The sequence below is a fragment of the Dipodomys merriami genome, unplaced genomic scaffold, assembly GCF_024711535.1.
Source record: "Dipodomys merriami isolate MVZ:Mamm:240054 unplaced genomic scaffold, mDipMer1.0.p SCAF_68, whole genome shotgun sequence".
NCBI classification, from domain to species: domain Eukaryota; kingdom Metazoa; phylum Chordata; class Mammalia; order Rodentia; family Heteromyidae; genus Dipodomys; species Dipodomys merriami.
The window spans coordinates 5,735,986-5,759,114 of record NW_027206268.1 but is presented as its reverse complement, the minus strand read 5'-3'; the positions used below and the strand labels follow the sequence as shown (position 1 = coordinate 5,759,114).

Sequence of the window (23,129 nt, the reverse complement as noted above, 5' to 3'; positions counted from 1 at the left end):
TATCAAGACAGCAGCTTGTGACAGGCAGAGACCACCACCACAGCTTATTTTTTATTTTTTTTTTAACACACTTTTTGGTAAGTCACTTTGGTGCAAGCCAGTCCACGAATGGAATCTGCACGTGGCTGTGTGCTGCCCGCCAGGTCCTAGGAGCACTGAATGGAGCGCGGGTGACAGCGGTGGTGTTCCTTAACAGCTGCTTTAACTCACTGCTGTGGTGAAGCCAGCACACATTTCCCCGCAGAGGCCGGCTCCACGTGTGTGCGTGCCCGCCAACACGCACGCCCCCGCTACACATCCGTGGGTCCGCATGCCAGGCAGGGGGGTCTCCGGGGACTGTCAGTACGCTTAGCCTCACTCCTGACCAGGGTCGGTGTCTCACTGTGTAGAGAACAGAGTCTCCTGTGAGCTGACCTCAGTGCCCCCTGCAGATGGCATTGCTCAGCGGTAACTTAATTCAGCACCCTGGTGGAGAGCAGGGTATTTCCACAGGCAAATTTATTTGCCTGGCATCGCTTTCTCTCTTGAGCCCCCAAAGAATGCGCTCTTGGAAGTGCCAGAAAGAGGCGGAAGACTCAGGAAGGAACTTGGGGGGACAGGGCGCATCTGGAAAGGATCTGTGAACTTCAGAACCATCAGACCCCGGCTCTGGTCCTTTTAGGTGTTTGTAGGTCTCCTCGCCCTGTGTCTTTGTCCTTAAACAGAGGTCGCCTAGGGATAAAATTATACCCGTATCGTTTTCAAGTGATTATGATCCCCCAGCAGTGAGGTGACAGTTTCCCTAGGAAAGGCTTCCAGACAGGGTGGGGGCCTGCCTTCTGCCCCCCTCGGCTTTTCCTCCCTCCACTTCCCTGAGCTGCTGTACACCACCTGGACTGTTGGGCAAAATGACACACCAGTTAAAAAGTGACTCCGCTTCATAAGCGCAAGTAGGTATCACATACAGTACTTACGGTCAGGGGTGATCTTTCTCCACGATGCAGGCTGTTGGCTAAGTGACATCAGATTTCTAGAGGGAAACAGGGCATGTGTTTTAGAAGCCAAGATTTACTGGGTCTGTGTTTGCCGGGGACTGTTCAGGTTTGTCACACGTTTTGGGGGGGGCAGGGGTGAGGATAATTTGGCAACCAGAAAAAAAAAAACCACCATAGCCTTTCCCATACTTTGCTATCCTCTCCATTTTTGCTACATCTGTGACAATTCGGTTTTACTTTATTGTATTCAACTGTTTGAATAACTGTTTGATAACCCAGAGGAATTCAAGCCTTTGCTCTATACGATCTATTTTGGCATTCACGTTTGGGAGCGTATTATGTAACGTGTGTGTGTATACATATATACCTATTACTTGTTAGTCGTGATCTAGGTGACATATCAAGGAACAGCATCTCCCAGTCATACCCGGGAAACGCTTGTGTCTGTCTGCCGCATCCTCACCCCTGTGGTTGGATCGTTGGCTCAGGCTGACTTACTGGTGAAAGGAGTTTTCCCCCCTCCCTCCTTGCATTTGAGGCGAAGAGGGTGACCCTGCTAGAGACCAGAAGTGGCGTTCTTCCTCTGTGCCATGACTGGCTTGTAAAAACAAACATCTCGTTCCCCTCTCCCCCTTCCACTGGCCATAACACTCTCCATAAATAGCCAGGGAGAAAGTGGGGCCAGAGGCGGCCAGAATGGCCCTCACATGCTTCCATTCATAAATCCCACCTGGAAGCGCTGACGGTCCTAGATCCCCCACCGGCCTCATTCCCCATGCTAGGAGCCATTTCTAAGAAAGGTGGAAATGTGGCGGTGGGTTTTTCTGAGTTTCTTTTTCCGACATGCTGAATTTGGTGGTTAGCATCAATAATAGGGATTTTGTGTTTAAATCTTGAAATCTCAGCGCTTTACTTAATCTGCACAAAGCTATCGTGAGAGACAGGTAGGGTAGGCGTTAGCTCCTTTTTAGGGACTGTGTGTGGGCTCAGTTGTGTGTTCACTGCTCTGCATGATTAATACATGGTCCATGATACACACAGATGTTAACTGGATATCATATATAATATTTGGATATAGACTCTAATTGGCTGCATTGAACTTTTAAATAAAAATAAAAAACTAAGAGCTGGCTTCTTTTTTTTTGGTGCAGGTACTAAGGCTTGAATTCAGTTCTGGGTGCTATCCCTTAGCTTTTCTCCACACTCAAAGCTGGTGCTCTACCATTTGAGCCACACACCCAGCTTTTTGCTGCTTCATTGGAGAGCCGAGTCTCCTGGTTTAATAATGACTTGATTTTATTTCCCTAAAATTAGACATAGTTCAGTTAGACAGGCATTAGGAGATAGTGCAGTCTCCTTTGAAGTCATGTTCTTGATCTGCCATGTATTGCCAGACAGCAAAGCAAGCAAGTCTAAATACACCCCAACAGAAAACTCTCAGGGCTGGGAAGGTGGCTCAGTGGTAGAGCGCTTGCCTTGCATGCATGAGGCCCTGAGTTCGATTCCTCAGCACCACATAAGCAGAAAAAAAAAGCCGGAAGTGGCGCTGTGACTCAAGTGGTAGAGCGTTAGCCTTGGGCTGAAGAGCTGAGGGACAGCGCCCAGGCCCAGAGTTCAGGCCCCAGGACCGGACCCAAAAAAACAAACAAAACCTTTGGGCTGGGGATGTGGCTCAGTGGTAGACTACTTGCCTAGCATGCATGAAGATGAGGCCCTGGGTTTGATTCCTCTGTACCATATACACAGAAAAAAGCTGGAAATGGTGCTGTAGCTCAAGTGGTAGAGTGCTAGCCTTGAGCCAAAGAACCTCAGGGACAGTGTCCAGGCCCTGTACTCTTTTGGAAAGTCTCATCTTTGTCCTGGGAATTCAATACCTTGAACTCTTACCTATGTTGATCTTAAAAATGTAAACACTGTACAATTTAAAGAAGGATGCAAACCATTAAAAAAAAAAACATGTCAGATAGGTTCTAGGTGTGTAACAAGGGTAAACGTATAAGGCTTTTCTTTTTGTTTGTACTAGGCCTTGCACTCTTCCTTGGCTTTTTCACTCAAGGCTCTCCATTTGTTTTTTGTTGTTGTTTTTTTGTTATTAATCAGAAGGAAGAGCCACACAGACTTTCCTGCCCACGTTGGCTCCAAACCTTGATCCTCAAAGCTCAGCCTCCTGAGTAGCTAGAATGACAGGCGTGAGCCACCGGCGCCCGGCTTACGGGCTTTTGCTTTGGGTTTTTAATTCTTGTTAGAAACCTCATTAAATGCCCTCTCCTGGGAAGGCTTAGCAGAGAAACGTCTACTTTTCTGCCAGGCCGGTTTATGATGAGAGCAAAATGATCCTAACCAGTACCCAAGCACCCAGGAATAACAGGGGTGGGTGTCAATTTCAGTGGTGGGCGTGGAGCGAGAGGGAAAAGCAGCCAGCCAGCCCACAGCCCTGAGCACGCCGTCTTCAACATGTCTTCCAAGTGGCTAAAAGCCTCACACCATCCCTACGTGGGCCAAGAGAAAGCCGTCGTGTGTTTCGGGATTAAGGGAGGATCCCGAGGCTGCTGTTTGCTCTACAGAAATAACTTTTCCTACCCCAGCCTGGAGGCACCCATGTTCCCCAGCTCCAGCCTGGGAGAGAAAAGGCTGCGAAAAGCATCCCACGGTGTATAGACCTTCCACCATCTGCCTTATATCTAATCTAAGGACTTACGTACAATTGATTGTACTCAAATGTGCAGTGAAGAAGTGTCACCCTTCCATTCCATTCCTCATCGAGTCAGGAGCAGAGGGGAGATGTCCCAGTGGTCAAGTAGAAACTCCTTGTACCTGGTCCTTAAAAAAAAAAAAATTAGGTCCCAGTATCAGGGCTTGAACTCAGGGCCTGGGGATGATCTCTTAGCTACTTAGACAGCTGAGATCTGAGGATCAAAATTCAAACCAGCCTGGGCAGGAAGGTTTGTGAGATACTTATCCCCAATTAACCAGCAAAAAAGCCAGGAACAGAGGTGTGGCTCAAGTGGTAAAGCACCCATCATGGGTGAAAACGTAAATGGACAATGCCCAGACCCTGAGTTCCATCCCCACTACAGGCACAAAAATAAAACCAAAGCCCAAAGCTTCTAACTGATCACGTAAACCTGGGGAAGATGAAGATGAGAAGAAGGGTTGAAGTGGGGGAGAGGTGTCTAAGTATCAGTTCTGCTGCTTCCCTAGGGCTGCGTGAACTCCCTAACATCCCGGGCTGTCCCGGGAACCACACTCAAGTAGGGTGAAGACACTGCTCTCCCGTCCTTCTTGAGTGTACTGAAATGGGGTGTATCCTATAAAATCCCAGAACTCCCCCACACCCATTCCTTCAGTGTCACCACACACATGTCTGTGACCCCCGAGACGGCCCCAGGCTCTCTATCCACACGCGTGTGCTGGTGACTGGACACGGGGTCTCCTGAGAAATCACAGATTTCCCAAGTTCTGTCTTGAAACGTTCTTGGGGTTCCACTCCCCCGACCCCAGTCAGTCCCCAGAATAGCTGCTCGGGGGTTGGATTAGTTTAAGGTCTAGTTTGGTCCTGCCTCTGCCATCCGGTCCCGCCCCCCCCCCCCACTTCCTGCCCGTCTCTCCTGTCCCTGCAGGAGGGAATTTTGGGAGATGGCCTCAAGTTCCTCCCAAAGTTAAACCCTTGTCCTGCGGGGCCTGTTCAGGGCTGAGGAACACAATCTGAGCACCGAGAGGACGTGGGGTGCCCATGGGGTCAGGAGCAGATGCCCATCTTGGGCCAGATGGACCCACAATGGGGGTGCGGCCCAGGGTAGTGGCCCAGGGCACAGGCACTGGACCCTGCACACCGCTGGCGGGCGCTGTGGGCTCTGAGCTGCTGCCTCTCGGCCCCACAGCCTCACTGTTCCCATCATTTCAACCTTGTCCCTCACACAAGACACTTTGCCCCCTGCGGGGTCCCTTTCCTCAGCTCTAATGTCGGGCTGGGAGGATGCGTTGCTCTATCAGCAGCGTAAGGACAGAATGAAGCATGCTAGACCATTTCGTCCAGCGTCCAGTGCGGGGATTTGCAGGACATTGTTTTAGCCATCACTGTGATAATAGGCCAAACCCTCAGAGCCCTTAGCACACATGACAAACAGCCCAAGGGATTCTAGGAGCCTAAGCTAACACCCCAGGAAAAAAGAAAACAAACACACAAACAGATCACCAAATGAAGGCTTCCTTGGGTTCATTGTCTCCCAGAAGAAGAAACCAAACAAACCATAAACGTATTTTAAACTCTTCAATGAGCATATTAAAATGGCAAACAAAAGCAAGGGAGTCCATTGTATCCATACCCGCATCTAACCTACCAAAACTAAGGGACCATCTCCATCTACAACGTGATGCTGGGGTTGTCAGAGCTCCACAGCCTCAGGAGTCTCTTCCCTGAAACTTATATCTGGCTGAGCTGTTTCCTTCCTTCCATCTCAGGCCAAATGTCACCACCTTTGACCCTGAGAGGAGACAGCTGGTCTCCCCGCCCCCCCGCTCCCCCCTCCCCCGCCCCACCATGCACACATGTGCAACCAGGACTTTGGTGTTGTCTTTCCTATACACAATTTATCACCAGGCACAAATTAATTCCCTTACTTCGAGTTCTTCTCTTCCCATGGGAAGACTGTAAGTTGGGAAATTAACCAAACACCCCCCCCCCACATCTCCCACACAGTGTCTGGAGTATTGCATTGTAGGTACCACTTTATACGTGACAGATGCACTCATTAATAAATGAAGAAATGAAGGCGCTAGCACGGGATGGATAGTCCTAATGGTAGAAAACTACTTGGATGTAATAGAGTCTTTGCTTCTAAGCATGAAGACTTCTAACAAGAGGAGAAGGCCGCTTCAGCTTTTTATTTGTGCCATACAACCCTCAGTCACAGCTAACATCCATGCACCAGAAAAGCCTTTTCTGAGCATACTTGTGAGTGAAGAAAAGAAATGGTTTTGCTCCCTGACTAGTGATTACAGTTAAAGGCAGTTGGATTTGCATGTTTTCTGGGACCTTAGATTTTCAAGCCCCTAGGAATAAAGGCCAGGTTTCCCCAGACCTGAAAGAGATGCGTGAGGCTGTATTCCTGGCAATGATGAACTTTTTGTTTTTTGTTTTTTCTTAAAGTAATGTTGAAAAAAATAGAATAACAACACAGGGTACATCTTACCCCAGCTACAAACAAACTGGCCAAGAACACAGCGCAGCATCATGGGAACAAAGATATAATATTGGAACAGCCCAAAGGGTGCAGAATCCTCGCAGGGAGGGAAAGCAGCCTTCTGCAGATTGCTCTTGCTGATTCATCTCAGGCAATAACAACTGAGTCACTGCCTATCTACTTGCCTGGGATTTGCTAAATTTCTCTCTCTCTGACTCGGTGACAGAAGCACCTTTTATTTATTCAAGAGGCTATCCGAAATGGATGTCAATTTAAGATTAAAAATCAATATATGTCTGTCGTGCTAAGAATAAAGTTTTGACACAGGAAAACATCACATGACACTGAGCGTAAACGAAGGAGGGCCAGCTCGCTACGTATGTAGGCTAGCCGTGAGAATCCATAAGAGAACAGATGAGGTCGCTTAAAGGTACGCCTATGTAATCCTAGCTCCTCAGGAGGCTGAGATCCGAGGATCGGGGTTTGAAGCCAGCCCAAGCAGGAAGGTCTGTGAGACTCTTATCTCCAAGAGACCACACACAAAAAAAGTGGAGCTGTGGCTCAAGTGGTAGAGTGCCAAGCTCGAGCAAAGACAAGTGAGAGTTCAAGGCTCTGTGTTCAAATCCCAAAACTGGCGTGCATGCGCACGCGCGCAACACACACACACACACACACACACACACACACACACACACACACACACACACAAAGTGTATCTATGTACTGTGTTAAGAGCCTATCATGGGAGAGTATTTTCGATAAAAGTAACTAGTCACCTTAGGAGTGAGAAGAAATCATTAAAACCTATTTCTGGGGAAGCAATGCATTTAAGACAATAAATGTGTGTGTGGTATCATTTCTAATGGCTCCATCTCCCGCTATGAAATGGTGAGCAAGTCAGTGTTTTCCAAACCTGGTTAACACAGTAGAAAGACGGAGAGAGCTTGGCAAACAGCTGACTCCCAGGTTCTGCCCCCAGAGAGTCTGGTGGAGCAATCTGCCAGGGCTTTGGAACTTTTACTTGAGAAAGCTCCCTCAGGTACAATGGTGCCCACCTGTAATCCAGGCCACTTGGGTTCTGGTTTTAGGAGGATTACAGTTTGAGGCCAGCCCGGGCTGCCTTCCCCCCTCCAAAAAAAAGAAAAAAAAGTCATCCTACAAACAGTAAAAGGTAAAGGACCAGGGTCAGTGCAGCTCAAACGGTAGAGAACTTGCCAAGCAAGTGAGAGGCTGTGAGTTAATACAATAACATGAGAAAATAAAATAAAATCAGATGTAAATCAAAAGCTGCCTTGTTCAGGGCCTTTTGCGTATAGGGGTCTCTTCCAGAGTTCCATACCAAAGGAATCTATCTATCTAGGCATATACATAGATATAGATCTATATATACATATGCCTAGATAGATAGATATCTTTTTTTTTTTTTTTTACGATGGGTTCCTCTAATTGTAAAGGACTCAATTCTCACTAAACCAAAATCTGCTCCTGACCAGAAACTGTACTATACTTAGACTACAGCCACAGGGCAAGTCTGCTCATTTTCTGCCTGTGGGTATTTTTTTTTATATTCCACAAGCTAAAAATAGTTTTGATATATTTAAATGGTTAAAAACAAAACAAGCCTCCCCCCCACCCCCCGCCCAAGGTAATATTTCAGAACATGTGAAAATGGTGTGGAATTCAGGTTTCTGTGTCCATCGTGAGAACTATATTGTCTTCTGGCCACACACATGCCTTCGTGAATAGATGATATGGCATGCAGAGATTAAAATATTTACTACCCTAGGCTGGAGGAGGTGGGATTCGGTAGGAGCGAGGCCTGCCTGGCAAGCAAGACGCCCCAAGTTTAAACCCCAGCACTGCCAATATATATTTACACCAGAGCCCTAATCTCCACTAGGAAGTGAAAACATCAGAGAGACAACACAAGGCCGGTGTGCAAGGGTTGCTTTATTTAGTGTGCAAAGCACCACAGATGGATTAATGAGTACACACAGTTTAGAAACGCTACCAGTTAGAGACATGAGAGGTTCATTTTCTGAAACTCTACAAATGATTAAACTTCACCATGTGTTTCAAAGCCTTTCTAGACTTACGGTATCCTGTTCAAGATCATTTTAAAGCAAGTCTTGCCTTCACTCATAGGTTAGATTCATGAGACAAAGGGTTTGTGAGATGATCCAGGATTGGATAGTTATTAGCAACCATCATCCCAGGTAAAAAATGGAGGCAAGAATCTTGGAGAGTAGTCTCAGAAGACACATGTAATTAGATCAGTCATTAAGCACAAGATCACATTGGTCGCGGTTATGAGAAAGCAGGGTGAGCTGTTGCTTCCATTAGATATCCAAGATGAGCTCTCAGAAGCTGATCATAAACCATAAACTAGAAACAACACTAAAAGTGTTCTAATAATAACTGATCAGATGGCCTGGGAAAGAACTGACACATCATCCAACATCTAGCTGCAAAGCAGATCAAAAATATTGACTTAGTTCTCTCTCTTCATAGACCATGACAGGAAGTCTGCAGATCTACCAGCGCAGCTGGGCAGGATGGGGCCGGGAGGAAAGGTCACCCACGGCCAGTCGGCGTGGCGCTTGGGTTAGTGAGACGCTGACTGGCTAGTTTCTGTAGGCAGACAGATTTCTCAATCAGACGAACAGCACGTGGAAAAACAGACCAAAGGACACACTGACCAGGAAGATAGGTCTATGAAGATGTGATGACGTTTGGAGCTCCGCTGCATTGGTGACCTGGAAATAAGAGTCTCACAGACTTTTCTGCCCTGGCTGGTTTTGAACCACAATCCTCAGAGCTCAGCCTCTTAAGTAAGCCAGAAAAGCTTTTTTTTTTTTTTTTTTTTAATTAGTCAGTAGACTTTGCAGAGCTGGTGACCAGAGAGCACAGAAGACATGAGCCGCCGCCGCCTCCTCCTCCTCCTCCTCCTTCTTCCTCTTCTTTTTGTCAGTCATGGGGCTGAAGTCAGGGCTTGAGCGCTGTCCCTCAGCTCTTCAGCTCAAGGCAGGTGCTCTACCACTTGAGCCACAGAGCCACTTCAGGTTTTCTGGTGGTTTGCTGGAGATAGGAGTCTCAAGGGCTTTCCCGGGCTGGCTTTGAACTGTGATCCTCAGATCTCAGCCTCCTGAGTAGCTAGGATGACAGGCGTGAGCCACCGGTGCCTGACTCCTCTGCCGTAATTCTTATGGCTCACTTAATTGAGGAGGTGGCAGTGCTGTGTTCAGCGCCGCTGTGAACGAACGAGCTACTAAACTCTTGAGATTGCCTGCTAAGATTTGATCTGTCTCTCTGTCTCTCTGTCCGTCCAGCTCCTGTCTTTACTTCTGACCCAGGTTGGTAGAGAAAGGAAAGGCGCTGGCAGGGGCAGTGTACCATCCCAAATGTGTGTCCCGTTGTTTAAAAGATCACCAAGCAACTTCTGAAGTTGTTCAGCGTTAGGAAACGACACAGAGGGAACACGGCCTCCTGACTGAAAGGTACTAACAGGAAGTTACACTCCCCACACTTTCTCAAAGTGTCAGATGTTCAAAAGTCCAGTTTCCAGTCCCTCTGAGATGGCCTAGAAGTTGTTCCTGGAAATGAGCTGTAAAACCTGGATCCTACGTGGCTAACGAGTCTGCTGCCTGCAGATCCAGGTCCCAGACAGGCCACGGCCCCACGGCCTCTCGTTCCAGCCCCGGCTGATCTCCTCTGCATTGCAGTCCAATTAGAAGCCAGGCTGCAGTGTGTAGCCCTGAGTCCCCTCTCCCCTGGGGCTTTCTATACCCAGGCCATTACTGTAATGAGTCACGTGCTTTTTGCTTAGATCACCAGTGGTTTAAAAATAAAACAAAACAGGCAGTAGATCTTTAGAGGAACTATTACCTGCATCTCTAAAAAATTGGTTACAAGTATATAAGGCAACCCATTACAACAATGTTTTTTTTTTTGTCGGTCATGGGGCTTGAACTCTGGGCCTGGATGCTGTTCCTCAGCGCTTCAGCTCAAGGTGAGTGCTCTACCACTTGAACCACAGTGCCACTTCTGGATTTTTCTGCTTATGTGGTGCTGAGGAATCAAATCTAGGGACTTATGCATGGGAGGCAAGCACTCTACCACTGAGCCACCTTCCCAGCCTCTAAAACATTTTTTAAATAAATAAATGGTAGCAAGAATTCACACATACATACACACACACATATGTCAGCTAAGAGACCAAGCATGGTGATGTACACCTATAATCCCAGCACTTAGGAGGCTGAGCCAGACTAGGGACACTGAACCAACCAACAAATAAGGGGGGAAAAAAAGAAAAGCAAAAAAAAAAAAATCAGCTAAGAAACAGGTAATGCCATTTAGAAATCCTCTAGTTGGTTATCTCATCAGTTTGTAGATCTTTTATTTCCTCTAGAACGTTTTCCTCCAAAGTTTCCAAGTTCAAAGCATTTAGTTTCCCCCCCACCCACACCACTCCCTTCACCCCACAGGCTAGTCAGGAGGGGTATAGGAAGAAACAACTGCCAGCGAACGCTGCTGTTTTCATGAATCCTGTCCGTTCCAGCGGTCACCAATTCCCTTAGCAGACTCAGTCAGGCCTAACCTCACATTAAACAAGACAAATGGTAGCTCCATCCATGAGCTCTTCAAATCCACCTGCCTTACCCTAGAGGAACACGTCAAAGGCCTTCCTAATTGGCAGTTCAGGAAATCTGCCCAACCAGGAAAGCTCAGCAGTGCGGGAGACAGACATTCTGTAATTATAGGATTTTCAGGCTGGAGTCACTTTGCTTAATCTTTGAATGACCCAGAATTTAACTCGGAAGATTAAAACACACACACACACACACACACATACACACACACACAGAGGACATTTTTTTTATTCTGTTCATGAAAATTGTTTTGGCTGGAATTCATAATGCTATGAAAGAAGAAAAAGAAGAAGGATATACATATATATATATATATATGTGTGTGTGTATATATATATATATATATATGGCAGAAGACATATATAACATAATACCCATTCAAACACAAAGTGGAAAAAAAAGTAGCTGTGCATGATCTCCAATATAATAAGTAAAACATCTGTTTCTGGTCTTGTATAAAAGAATATAATATCCAGAAAGTAAGTCGCTCTGTGTGGGAGGAACACATTAGGGTTCCACCACCACAGTAACCCCAGAAGCTTATCAGATTCTAAATAAAATATTGATGATGATTCCGCATTTAAATTTTAATGCCTAAGACACCTACTGAATTTTACATTACAAGAATGCTGCCTGTACTGGAAATCAATAGAGTCAACTGTGCGCTCTTATAGGTTGGATTTTTAAGATTAAAAAATCATTCACAGACAATGCCAGTGGCTCACATCTGTAATCCTAAATCCTGGGAGGTTAAAGGCTGAGAGCACTTGGGTTCAAAGCCAGCCCAGACATATAAGCAAGATTCCTTCTCAATGAACAGCTCAGTACGGTGATGCGTGCCTGCTGTTCTGGCTATCTGGAGGCTGAAATCAGGAGGATCGCATTTCCAGGCCAGCTCAGGCAGAATAATTCACAAGACTCCATCTCAACTCCATCTCAACCAGTGTGTTCTTGTCATCCCAGCTACCTTCAACAAAGTTTTAAATAAGCAGGTCACAGTCCAAGAACATATCGGGGGAGGAAATGACAAGTTATCTCCAAAATAAGTGGTACAAGCCAGGTGCCGTGGCTCACGCCAAGGATCCCAGTTACTCAGGAGGCTGAGATCTGAGGATCACAACTTGAAGCAAGCCAGCTGGAGCAGAAAAATCCACGAGACTCCTACCTCCAATTAGCCAGCAAAAAGCTAGAAGTGGAGCTGTGGCTCAAGTAGCAGAATGTCAGCCTTAAGCAAAGAAGCTAAGACAAGAGTGCAAGGCCCTGGGTTTAAGCCCCAGTACCAGCACATGCACACGCGCATGCACATACACATACATACACACACACACACACACACACACACAATTGGCACACACAAAAAGAGCTGGTGGTAGAGTTCAGTGATAGAATACATGCCTAGCAAGGATAAGACCTGGAGTTCAAACCACAGCAGAACATAATAGCAACAACATTACATATTATTGCGCTTTTTCGGGGGTTATTATTTACTTTTTTCACTCATTACCATTTGCCTACTTTTTTTTTTCTTTTGGAATGATTTAATGATGCGCATTTACTACATAGCACTTAAAAAAATACTAGACTGCTAAAAATGACCCTTTTCTATAAATTGTTGATCAGCATAATCTATCTGGGTATGGAATTCTGGATTTGCAGACAGGTAGCAACGTGACAAAGACAGGTAGCAATGTGACAATCTGATTTATTCTGATTGAAGGAAACAGTTACAATTTTTTTTTTAATAGTTGTGGGGCGTGAACTCTGGGCCTGGGCGCTGTCCCTCAGCTCTTCAGCTCAAGGCTAGCGCTCTACCACTTGAGCCACAGCGCCACTTCTGGCTTTTTCTGCTTATGTGGTGCTGAGGAATCGAAACCAGGGCCTCATGAATGCAAGGTAAGCACTCTACTACTTGAGCCTCAGAGCCACTTCCACTTTTGAGTGGTTTATTGGAGATCAGAGTCTCATGGACTTTTCTGCCCGGGCTGGCTTTGCACTGTGATCCTCAGATCTCAGCCTCCTGAGTAGCTAGCATTACACTGGCACCCGGCACAGTTCCAATTTTTTTTTAAATTGTGAAAATACCTTATAGAGGAGTTACAATTACATGGGCAAGATAATGAGTACATTTCTTATCAAGCATTGTTGCCGCCTCCTTTGTTTCCCCTTTCTGTCCCTTCCCATCTTCCCCTTCTCCCCCCCAACCCCACAGTTCCAAATTTTTAACTCATCAACTTCCTGGACACAAGGGTTTGGGGCAGCAATGATGGGCTATGAAGATATGAATGATAATAGAATCATAGCTCTGAGGCTTCTTTGTAAATACATGCCCAACGTCTGTTTATCCAATACCTAGTTACTGTGTAAGTTTTCCCCAAAGCCAGGTTACCAATTGACTGGAGCATTCTTTTTGGCTAAGCCCATCTCTTCAGTGAATTAAATCACAGCTTGTGAGAAATGACAAAGTGACCTTTTCCAGGTTTGAAATGGACTTAGATGAAGACCTGGGAAACACTTCTGAAAGGCCAAAGCTAGTTTAATCCGGGCACCCTGCTGTCAATACTGTTCCTCATCTCCCCTCTCTCCAGCCTTCCTCCTCGGTGTGTGTGTGTCTGTGTGTGTGTGTCTGTGTCTGTCTGTGTGTGTGTGTGTGTGTGTGTGCGCACGTGCGCAGATCTCACTAAATAATGTAACTGCAAATACTGTACACTCATGTCATCAAATGGTCTTTTCATGCAATTATGAGCTCAAGAGTTTGGATCTTACAGTTCACTCACACACTTGGCTCCATTGGATGGTCAAGAAAAGAAAGATGTCATTGGAAAAATACACATGACCATAATCCACATCTAGGGCTGATTGCAAAATAAACTAGAATGTAGATTTATAATTTATTAACTCAGAATTAAGGTTTAAAGGGCAAATTGCCAGGCCAACGGTGAAGTAATTGAATACTTCTTCCTACTTAATGTGAGTATGAGATTTTAATCATTAGAGAGAAATTCTGTCATGTTCCTAAGTGCTTTGGATTCATGTTATATGTACATCAGGGTAGCTAGGGAAGACAACGTCTAAAGATATTAGTCACTTATATTCAACATTAATATACAAAGAACAATCACCAATTCATATAGATTATATATGTATATATACATACATACACACATTTGTACACATACGCTTTTTCTTGTCTTAGTCTCTCTTAATAGTTTTTTGTTTCTTTGTCTGGGCTGGCTTTGAACCTCGATCCTCAGATCTCAGTAGCTAGGATTACAGGCATGAGCCACTGATGCTGAGCAATAGTTTAAAAAAATATGCCCACTTGTCATCTCCCCAAATAAGATGATATGATCCACTGGAACAAGAATAAGGTTATCTGTAGAATTTTCTTAGTGCTTAACACAGGAAAGACTTTCAATAAATGATAAATCAAAGACTGTCTCTCAAAAAGTAGAGCAAGTAAAACAATGTACAATAAATGTCAATGTACTATAAAAAGAAAAAAAGACTGGTTCTCCATTGTTAGCAGCCAATTAAGCAACACCATTAAGATAAAAAATGAGTCAGATAATGAAAAGGGCTTTAACCAATCGTTCTCATTTTCACAGAAACTCACCAACAAACATAGACGATGAAGTTGGGTGCAGGTAGCTCATGCCTGTAATCCTAGGCATTCATGAGGCTGAGACTGGGGGACCTGGTTGAAAGCCAACCTGGGTAGAAAAGTCCCAGTGAGACTCTTATCTCCAATTCATCACTCAAAAATCTGGAAGTGGCGCTGTGGCTCAAAGTGATAGAGCAGTGCTAATCTTGAGCAAATTTGCTCAGGGACAGCGCTCAGGCCCTCAGTTCAAGCCCCATTTCCCCCCCCCCCCCAAGCATGCATGCACGCACGCACTAGCGATAAAAATAACATTTCTCTTTCACATAACCAAGATCACGGGGATTCCTTTTCAAGGGTTTTCAACTACTTGCAGAAAAACATCAACTAAATAACAGCATTGTTCTCATTTCTTGTAGAGCCCTAAAACTGGCAAGATGTGTATTTATTATGTTGGCTTTGGGTTTACGGGCTTTAGGTGGGGGTATTTATTTTTGGTGGTGCTGGGGCTTGAACTCAAGGCCTCACATTTGCTTACCAAGTATTCTCTGCTTAGCCATTCCTTGAGGCTTTTTTACACTATTTTGTTTGAGATAGGGTCTGGCTTCTTGCCCAGGCATATGTCTGCACCATGATCCGCCTTTTTTAGGCTTCCTCTTATAATTGGGATGACAGGTATACATCACCATACCCAGCTTCATCTACTGAGACAGACTCCTGGACTTTTCTGTCTAGGGTTTGCACAGAACCTTGATCCTTCTGGTCTCAGATTACTGTTTGAGAAAAAGGTCTCAAGAACTTTTCTGCCCAGGCCTGGCCTGGAACCACAACCTTCCTCTTCTCATTTTCCTGTGTAGGAAGGATAGGAGATATAAACCACCTTACTCAGGTGGCTAGAGCTAGGAGACTTGCTTAGTAAATCTGCACTTAGGGACCAGAGAGCTCCCTGTCTGGCCTGAAGACACTGCCCCCTGCTGGCTAGTGAGAATTTACATGCAAGGCTGGTGGAGAGATGACTGACCTTCACTTGACTCACGTGTTTATCCTCTCTCTCAGAAGCACAGTAACCAATATAGCGACTCCACAAGGGCTCTGCTGTGTTTCCAGAAGTCCCAAGATAACACCGTTGAATGAAAGCTGCTCTCTTCGCCGCCATCTGCAGACATGTGGGCTGTTAGCCTCATCCAGTCCCTGTCCCCAGTCCGGAAGGCCGTTGGCACGGACTCTTCACCCACGCCCTCTTCCTATGGATGCGGGCCTTTGGGTTCCTTCGAGGTGATTTTAGTGGCATTTTGGGTGAGCTCAAAGGGGAAAAAATATGCATGTTTTTTCAAGTGCAAGGTTTAACCAGAGTCTATTTCGGGGGATTTTCAAGCAGTGAGATGTGACGGTGGTTGACTCTCAGCGTGGAAGTGTGGAGAGGTGTGGGAACAGGGTGGAACACAGAAGAGGAACGGAGAGCAGTGGGCAGGCTCTGGCTCCCACTCTGTGCAAGAAAGAAATTGACAAAAATCAGCCCTCTGCTTTCTGTCCTTTTGTTTGATACTTGGGGTTCCTAAGATTGCATTGGAAGAAAGACTCTTGAGCTAAAAATAGGAATCTTTCAAACCCCTCCACCATGCCAGGCTGCCTCCTTCATATTCCTCATGGTTGTAATGAAGTTGGACACGCGAATTCTGTTTTCTTCTAGTTCTTTCACGTAATTATTTCTGCAGCATGTTTCACAATGAGTGTCTGAACCCAGGGCCTGGCAACTGAAGGCCCTTAGTGAATTGTGTTTGAACTCATAGACAACTGTAAGACATAGTAGTTGCTCCTACTTTATTTAGTTGCAGATTATATGGCTAGATAACCTGTTTCATTCATTCATTCATTCATTCACTCCCTTGACAAATATCTGTTGAATACTGACTACATGTGAGGCACAGGTTTAACATCAACAAATAAGATTAACACTAGCCTTTCCACACACAGCTCACATGCTACAGGGGAACATTTTTTTATTTTTTATTAGTCATGGGTCTGAACTCTGGGCCTGGGTGCTGTCCCTCAGTTCTTCAGCTCAAGGCAACGCTCTACCACTTGAGCCACAGCACCACTTCCAGCTTTTTCTGCTTATGTGGTGCTGAGGAATTGAACCCAGGGCCTTATGCATGCAAGACAAGCACTCTACCACTGAGCTACCTTCCCTGCCCCAACCTTTTTTATTTTTTAGGGTTTTTTTTGGGGGGTGGGGAGGTCAGTATTGAGGTTTAAACTTAGGGTTTTGCACTTGTTAGCAAGCATTCTGTCATTAGAGCCATGCCTGCCCACCCCCCCCCCCCAAGGCCTTCTTACTTTAGGTTATTTTTCAGATGGGTGTCCCATCTGCTCTTTCCTTGTAGCTGGGATTAATGGCATGTGCTAACACAATCAGCTTGTTTTTCAAGAGTCTTGCTAAATTTTTGCTTGGGCCAGCCTTGAACCATGATAAATCTCTTCTGTGGTTCCCAAGTAACTGGAATTACAGGTGTGTACACCACTTCCAGGCCCATCACGAGAACTGTTCCAGGCAAAGTGGCAGTGGTGATACGGAATGATGGAAGTTGTGGGAATCAGAAGGGACTATGAGAGCACACAGCAGGATCTCTGACGTAGACTTGAAAGGCTCTGTGGATGAAGACACTCGACAAGTGAAACAAGACAGTGTCAGGTCCAACACCTAGGAGGCTTGCTTGGACAATTGCAAAGTAGAATAAAGGGCAACATCAACACACCTCTTCGCCTGCGGGACACACTGCTCTCCCCCTGAAGCAAGACGGCAGGAAGGGAGACCAACAGGAGAATAGAGAGAATCAGAACTTACTAGAGACAGAAAGGTCCAGAGGAACGTTTGCCTACCCAAATTCGGTAGGAACAGTCTGATGGACGGATTGCTGGGTACAATTCTGAGGAAATGTCACAAGCTTGACAACTCCAGGAGAACTGAGTCCTTGGAAGGTCTCCACGCTTATGTGAGTTTTACCTCCAGGAGCTCTCCTCAGTCTCCCAGGAGATGGAGAAAAATCCCCCCCAGGCTTCCAGCAGAGGAACTGTCATGAAAGCGCCACTATGTCCCTTTATTCTAAACAAGGCTGGCCTCTGGAGAGATATTTGTTCAGAGTCTAACCTGCAGTGGTGTTATTGAAGTCTAATGACAGAAAGGTTTGGAAATTTCCAACCTCATCTCTAATGACCATCTTGCCATACCTCAGGTATGGTGTGTGTGTGTGTGTGTGTGTGTGTGTGTGTGTGTGTGTGTGTGTGTGCGCGTGTGTGTGTGTGTGATCCAGAAGTTCATGTTCACAACTGACGCTCAGTGTGTGTGTGTGTGTGTGTGTGTGTGTGTGTGTGCGTGCGTGTGTGTGTGTGATCCAGAAGTTCATGTTCACAACTGACGCTCAGTGTGTGTGTGTGTGTGTGTGTGCGTGTGTGTGTGTGTGTGTGTGTGTGATCCAGAAGTTCATGTTCACAACTGACGCTCACCAAAAGTCTGACACCTAACCACAGCCTGATGGAACACACCTCTTACCACATCCACACACTAAAGTCTTTTTACCCATTCCTTTTACTCAGAATATCCTATTTTGCTACAAGAAAAAATTATAATGCATAGGCTAAAGCAAAACATACAGTTTAAGGAGATAGAGAACACGTATCTGAACCACTTTTAGCTATAGCAGGGATGCTAGAATTGCTGAACTGAAAATGTAAAATAACTCTAATGTTAAGAGCACTAATGGATAGACAGCAGATAGAACTGTAAACACAGACAGAAGTATAGGCAGAGAGTAGAAACAACCAAAAAGAGCCATTAAACGTTTAAAAAGTAAATAAAGAATGGCTTCAATAGGCTCATTATTAGGCTGTGTATGGCAGAGAAGAATATAAGAGCTTAAGTATCTCAGTAGTAACTTCCAAAACTGATAAGCAAAGAGACAAAGAAGACTAGAAAGAAATAATATCCAAGAACTAGGAGACAAGTATAGAAGGCATAATATGTATAATGGGAATTCTAGAAGGAAAAAGAAAGCAGCAAAGTAACAGAAGAAATACTTAATATGATAACATCTCTGAATTTCCTCACATCGATGTCAGACTCCTAAGCAGAGATCCAGGAAGCTCAGAAAACACCAAAGAAGATAAATGTCAGAAAACTACAATGAGTTATATAATTTTCAAACTACAGAGAATCAGAGGTGAAGAAAAAAAAAACCCTAAAAGAGGCCCTAGGATTAAACAAAACAAAATACCTTCCCTCTAGAGGATCAACAGTAGGAATAACACATGACTTCTCCCCAGAAACTATGCAAGTAAGAAAGCACTGGAACAAAATATATAAAAAGTATTGGGAGAAAACACCTGAACCAATAATTCTGTAATCTACAAAATTATCCTTCAAAGATGAGGAGAAAGGAACACTTCCTAAGTTAAATAAAGATCGAGGGAATCTGTTGCCAACATATCCCTCTTGTTAGGAATAGTAGGTCTTTAGGTGGGGAGGAGACAGAAGTCAGGAACTTGGATCTATATGAAAGAAGGAAGGATGTGGAAATGGAGTAGACACAGCTATACTATGTCCTGGTAGTCTAGGCATTATAAGTTGATCAACAAACCATTGATTAAGTCAGTGCCCTTGTAATCTAATTAGTCTAGTCCTTGTAATCCGAAAGGACTCTAGAGAAAGACCCAGAAGTGTATTTTAGTAGTCTCCTAGATGTCTCTTGATCTAAACATTAGTAGTCAAGATTACATCACAATTTGTATCTATTATGAAATGGAATCAACAATGAGCCTGTATTTTCCCTCCCTTCCTCCCTTCCTCTCTCCTCCCTCTCTATCTCTCCTTCCTTTCTTCCTTCCTTCCTTCCTTCTTTCCTTCCTTCCTCTCTCCCTCTCTCTCTCCTTCCCTTTTCTTTGTACCTGACACTTTCAATCACTGGCTAGCTCTCTATCAAATGAGCCACACCTCCAATCCCAACAATGCATTTTCTAAAAAAAAAGCTACTGGTGAAGCCCTCCAAACATTTAACCAATGTGTCCTATCAGTTCCTTATAATCTCCACCAGAAAAGCATATGGAATACTCCTTAACTCATGCCATGTGCCAGCATTATCCTCATACCAAAATGAGACACAGAGCATGAGAGAAGTATAGATCAATATCTCTCATGAATAATAGAAGCAAATATCAATAAAATATGAACAAATCAAATGCAATAATGTATAAATACAATTTTACACCCCAACCAAATCAGAGTTATCCCAGGCACGTAGGGCAAGGTCAACATGTGCAAATCAGTAACTCATTGACAACAGTCAAGTATTTCAAAATAGCAAATAGCGATGACTTTGATGTTCTCAACGTAAGTACATAATACATGTTTGAGGGGGGAGATACACCACCTACCTTCATCTAATTCAAACAGACTGTGGGCAAGGATCACTAAGTCATGCATACAAACAATGATTCTCTAACAGTTGAAAATACTGCTTTAAATTCTGAAAAAGAAAATCAGTTAATGTAACTCATCCTACATGTGTTAAGAGCTTGCTCCTCGCCGGCCATTCATCTGGTCAGATTGTTGGATTTTCTATATAACTGGACCAAAGAAGTGATTGTGCGGCTAGGATAAAGCTAGTCAGATTTTTGATGAAACTGAGTCATGAAACTCTAACACTGAAGAAGGGAACACAGGTCCATGGAACAATTACAGGTGTAGATGTCAGCATGAAAGCTGTGAAAATGACCCTGACAAACAGAGAACCTGTACAGCTGGAAACAGTAAGTATTTGAGGAAATAACAGTCGATACTTTATTCTACCAGACAGATTACCTCTGGAAACACTTAGCTTGGATGTTGAACCTAAGGTGAAATCTAAGAAAAGAGAAGCTGTTGCAGAAAGAGGCTGAGGCCGAGGTAGACGAAGCAGAAGGATGTGGCCATGGCAGAGGAGGAGGGGGTCCTAGGCGATAATGTCTCTGAAGATTACTGTTGGAAAGTGATCATTGATTTGGCATATTGTTTGTACAGGATTTGTCAGTTTTTAAAATAAACATAAATGTAGGAGAAAAAAAGAGCTTGGTCCTCATTCTATGATGCCATTAGAAGGTTGAAAGGTAGGATCTCATGGGAGGTCTTTAGGTCATTGGGGGGGGGGTGTCTTTTTTTTTTGTCAGTCATGGGGCTTGAACTCTGGGCCTGGGCGCTGTCCCTCAGCTCTTCAGCTCAAAGCAAGTGCTCTACCACATGAGCCACAACACCACTTCCCATTTTCGGAGTGGTTTATTGGAGATAGAGTCTCACAGACTTTTGGGCCTGGGTTGGGTTTGAACCGTGATCCTCAGATCTCAACCTACTGAGTAGCTAGGATTACAGGCGTGAGCCACCAGTGCCGGGCTGGGGTGTGTCTTTCAAGAGGACAGATGAAACCCAACCCTTCCTCCTCCATATTCTTTCATTTCCTAGCATGTGGTGACCGGTTTACTCTGCCTCAGGCTCCTACTTTGTGCTGCCAGAGTCTCAAAGCAACAAGGACTCTAAAACTGCAAGGTTTTAAACCTTTTTTCTTTATAACATGATTGTTTGGGGGTATTTTGTTTATAGTGACAGAAAGCTAACACAATCACTTTTGGGAAAACAATGCGTTATTCTCTCATTTCCGTCAATATCATTTGACAAAATTTCATGGAATTCTGGACATTTATCAAGATCAGAACTATTCTACTGCATGGGTTCTAAAAGCATTTTGTTTTCCACTATTCACAAGGTGGGTTGACTAGCAACAACCTAGTGAACCAGCAACAAGCTGTCGGACCAGGCCAGCTAGTTGCTAATATTACCCAGCAAGCCATGCTTGTGTGGGCCTAATTTGACTAGTGATAAAGCTCACTGGACAATAGTTACATATTCCTATGACTTTCGTTTTCTAGGCAACCTGACAATTGCAGAATCTGGATAACAGGGTAGCAAGGAATCACTCACCTACTCCTCAGCTTCCCTCTGGAGAATCTACCTACAGGTCTTTATCCTCACTTCTCTCTCCTTACCCACTGCCTGGGGTTCTTAGATCCCTTCCATTATATTAATTATACAACCCCAAATGCCAGCAGTTGGTCTCACTGAGATGAACCTGAGACATACCTCTATACTCTCAGTGAGTCTTGTCTCAAATTTAACTCATCAAACTTCTTGGGATATTTAAAGTTTATAATTTTGGTCAGAACTGTAGTTCCAAGTCAAATATGTGTTTTAAAGAGCAAATAATACAAGTCTTAGTAAACTTTTAAAATCACACGGTAAAGTCAACATCTTTCTTATGAGTGTCAGCCACAGAATGCCTGTCAGAATCCAAACTTTGTGTTAAGGATATGGGCACAGTCATTTTCTATACATTATGAAAAAAAAATATGGTCCCAGATTTATGCACAAATAGTCTCAATCTACTTAGGCACATTTAATACTTCATTTTTAATTTTGAAAACTTAGTGGGAAGAATGAAGTCTTTTCAGGGTCTGGGGTTCTAAATGATTACCACTGTAAACTATGACTTTGTAGAGTATGCTCTAAAACCTCATACTATTGGATCCCTTGCTCTTGAAATGTGTGCCAAGTAAACAATCATTTGTTTTTCTCTTTGCCGTTTTAAGGAGAATTTTGTTGAGTTAAGTGTGTGTTTCAGGATGCAGTATAGTTTGCCAAATTCTCCCCTCCCTTTTTTTTTTTAAATGTCATACAGGGTGTGGTGCCTTTAGGGAATATTTTTTAAAAGTTGAAGTTGATGTTTTTCTCCCCCCTACGCTTTCCCAAAAATGGCCAGATAATCAACACCCCCACAGAGAAATTCATCCTAGGACTGGCTTCAATCTTCACTAGGCAAAGTCTTCAGAAGCCAGTTTTGTTAATTTCCTTACCAAGACTTAATGTCCTGAGCATCATAATTCATCATTAGAAATGAAACTTGATAATAACACTTGAATGTCCAATTTGTTTTCTTCTGCGAGAGGCAGAAACAGTTTAGAAGAAATAATGCCCAAATGAAGCAGCTAAATGAAGATACACCCCCCACAGGGAAGAGGGGTGATGATTGCAAACCTCCATGTCCCCATTCTGATGTTCTTCCTCTTTCATTAACCAACAGCCTCGTTTATTAACTTTCATTAACTGATACCTCTTCTATTAACACTCCTCTGGTTGTTGGGACTGCATTGGACAAAATAAAGGTTTCAAGTGAGCTTGCCTGCCTGCCTGCCTGCCTGCCTGCCTGCCTGCCTGCCTGCCTTCCTTCCTTCCTTCCTTCCTTTTCTTCCTTTCTTCCTTTGGCAAAGCTTTGATTTCACAAGTCTACCACCATTCTTCTTGGGAGAAAAAAAAAAAAAAAAGAAATTCTCTGTAAGTGTGAACGAAGCAGCTGCGGCTGGTGGGAAGAGCTGTGGGATTCACAGAGAGATGCCAGGGAAGAAACTCCACTTCAGAACGCGTGGCCGGGGTGGCTGGGGCTCGGGTCTCCTTTGGGGTGACAATCGCTGCACACAAAATCTCCCTCGCCGGTAAAACAACAACACACGCAGGTCTCACCCCCCCCCCAGGCCGGCCCCCTCCCGCTGGGCGTCCCCGGGTCCCCGGGAGCCGGATCGGGGCGGGTCCCGGGATGGGGTCGGGGATGCTGGGGGGCCGGCGCCCCGCAGGCCCCGGGAGGGGAGG

At 44.7% G+C, this 23,129-nt stretch overlaps 1 long non-coding RNA gene across 1 annotated transcript; it reads right to left on the bottom strand.

Moving 5' to 3' along the window:
• Positions 1 to 72: 72 nt before the first annotated feature.
• LOC138816050 (uncharacterized) lies at positions 73 to 14,483 on the bottom strand. Its single transcript, XR_011368544.1, has 4 exons — positions 14,423 to 14,483; positions 3,677 to 3,794; positions 954 to 1,009; positions 73 to 381 (listed from the first exon to the last, which is right to left on the bottom strand). It is a non-coding gene; the product is annotated as an uncharacterized lncRNA (long non-coding RNA).
• Positions 14,484 to 23,129: the final 8,646 nt, after the last annotated feature.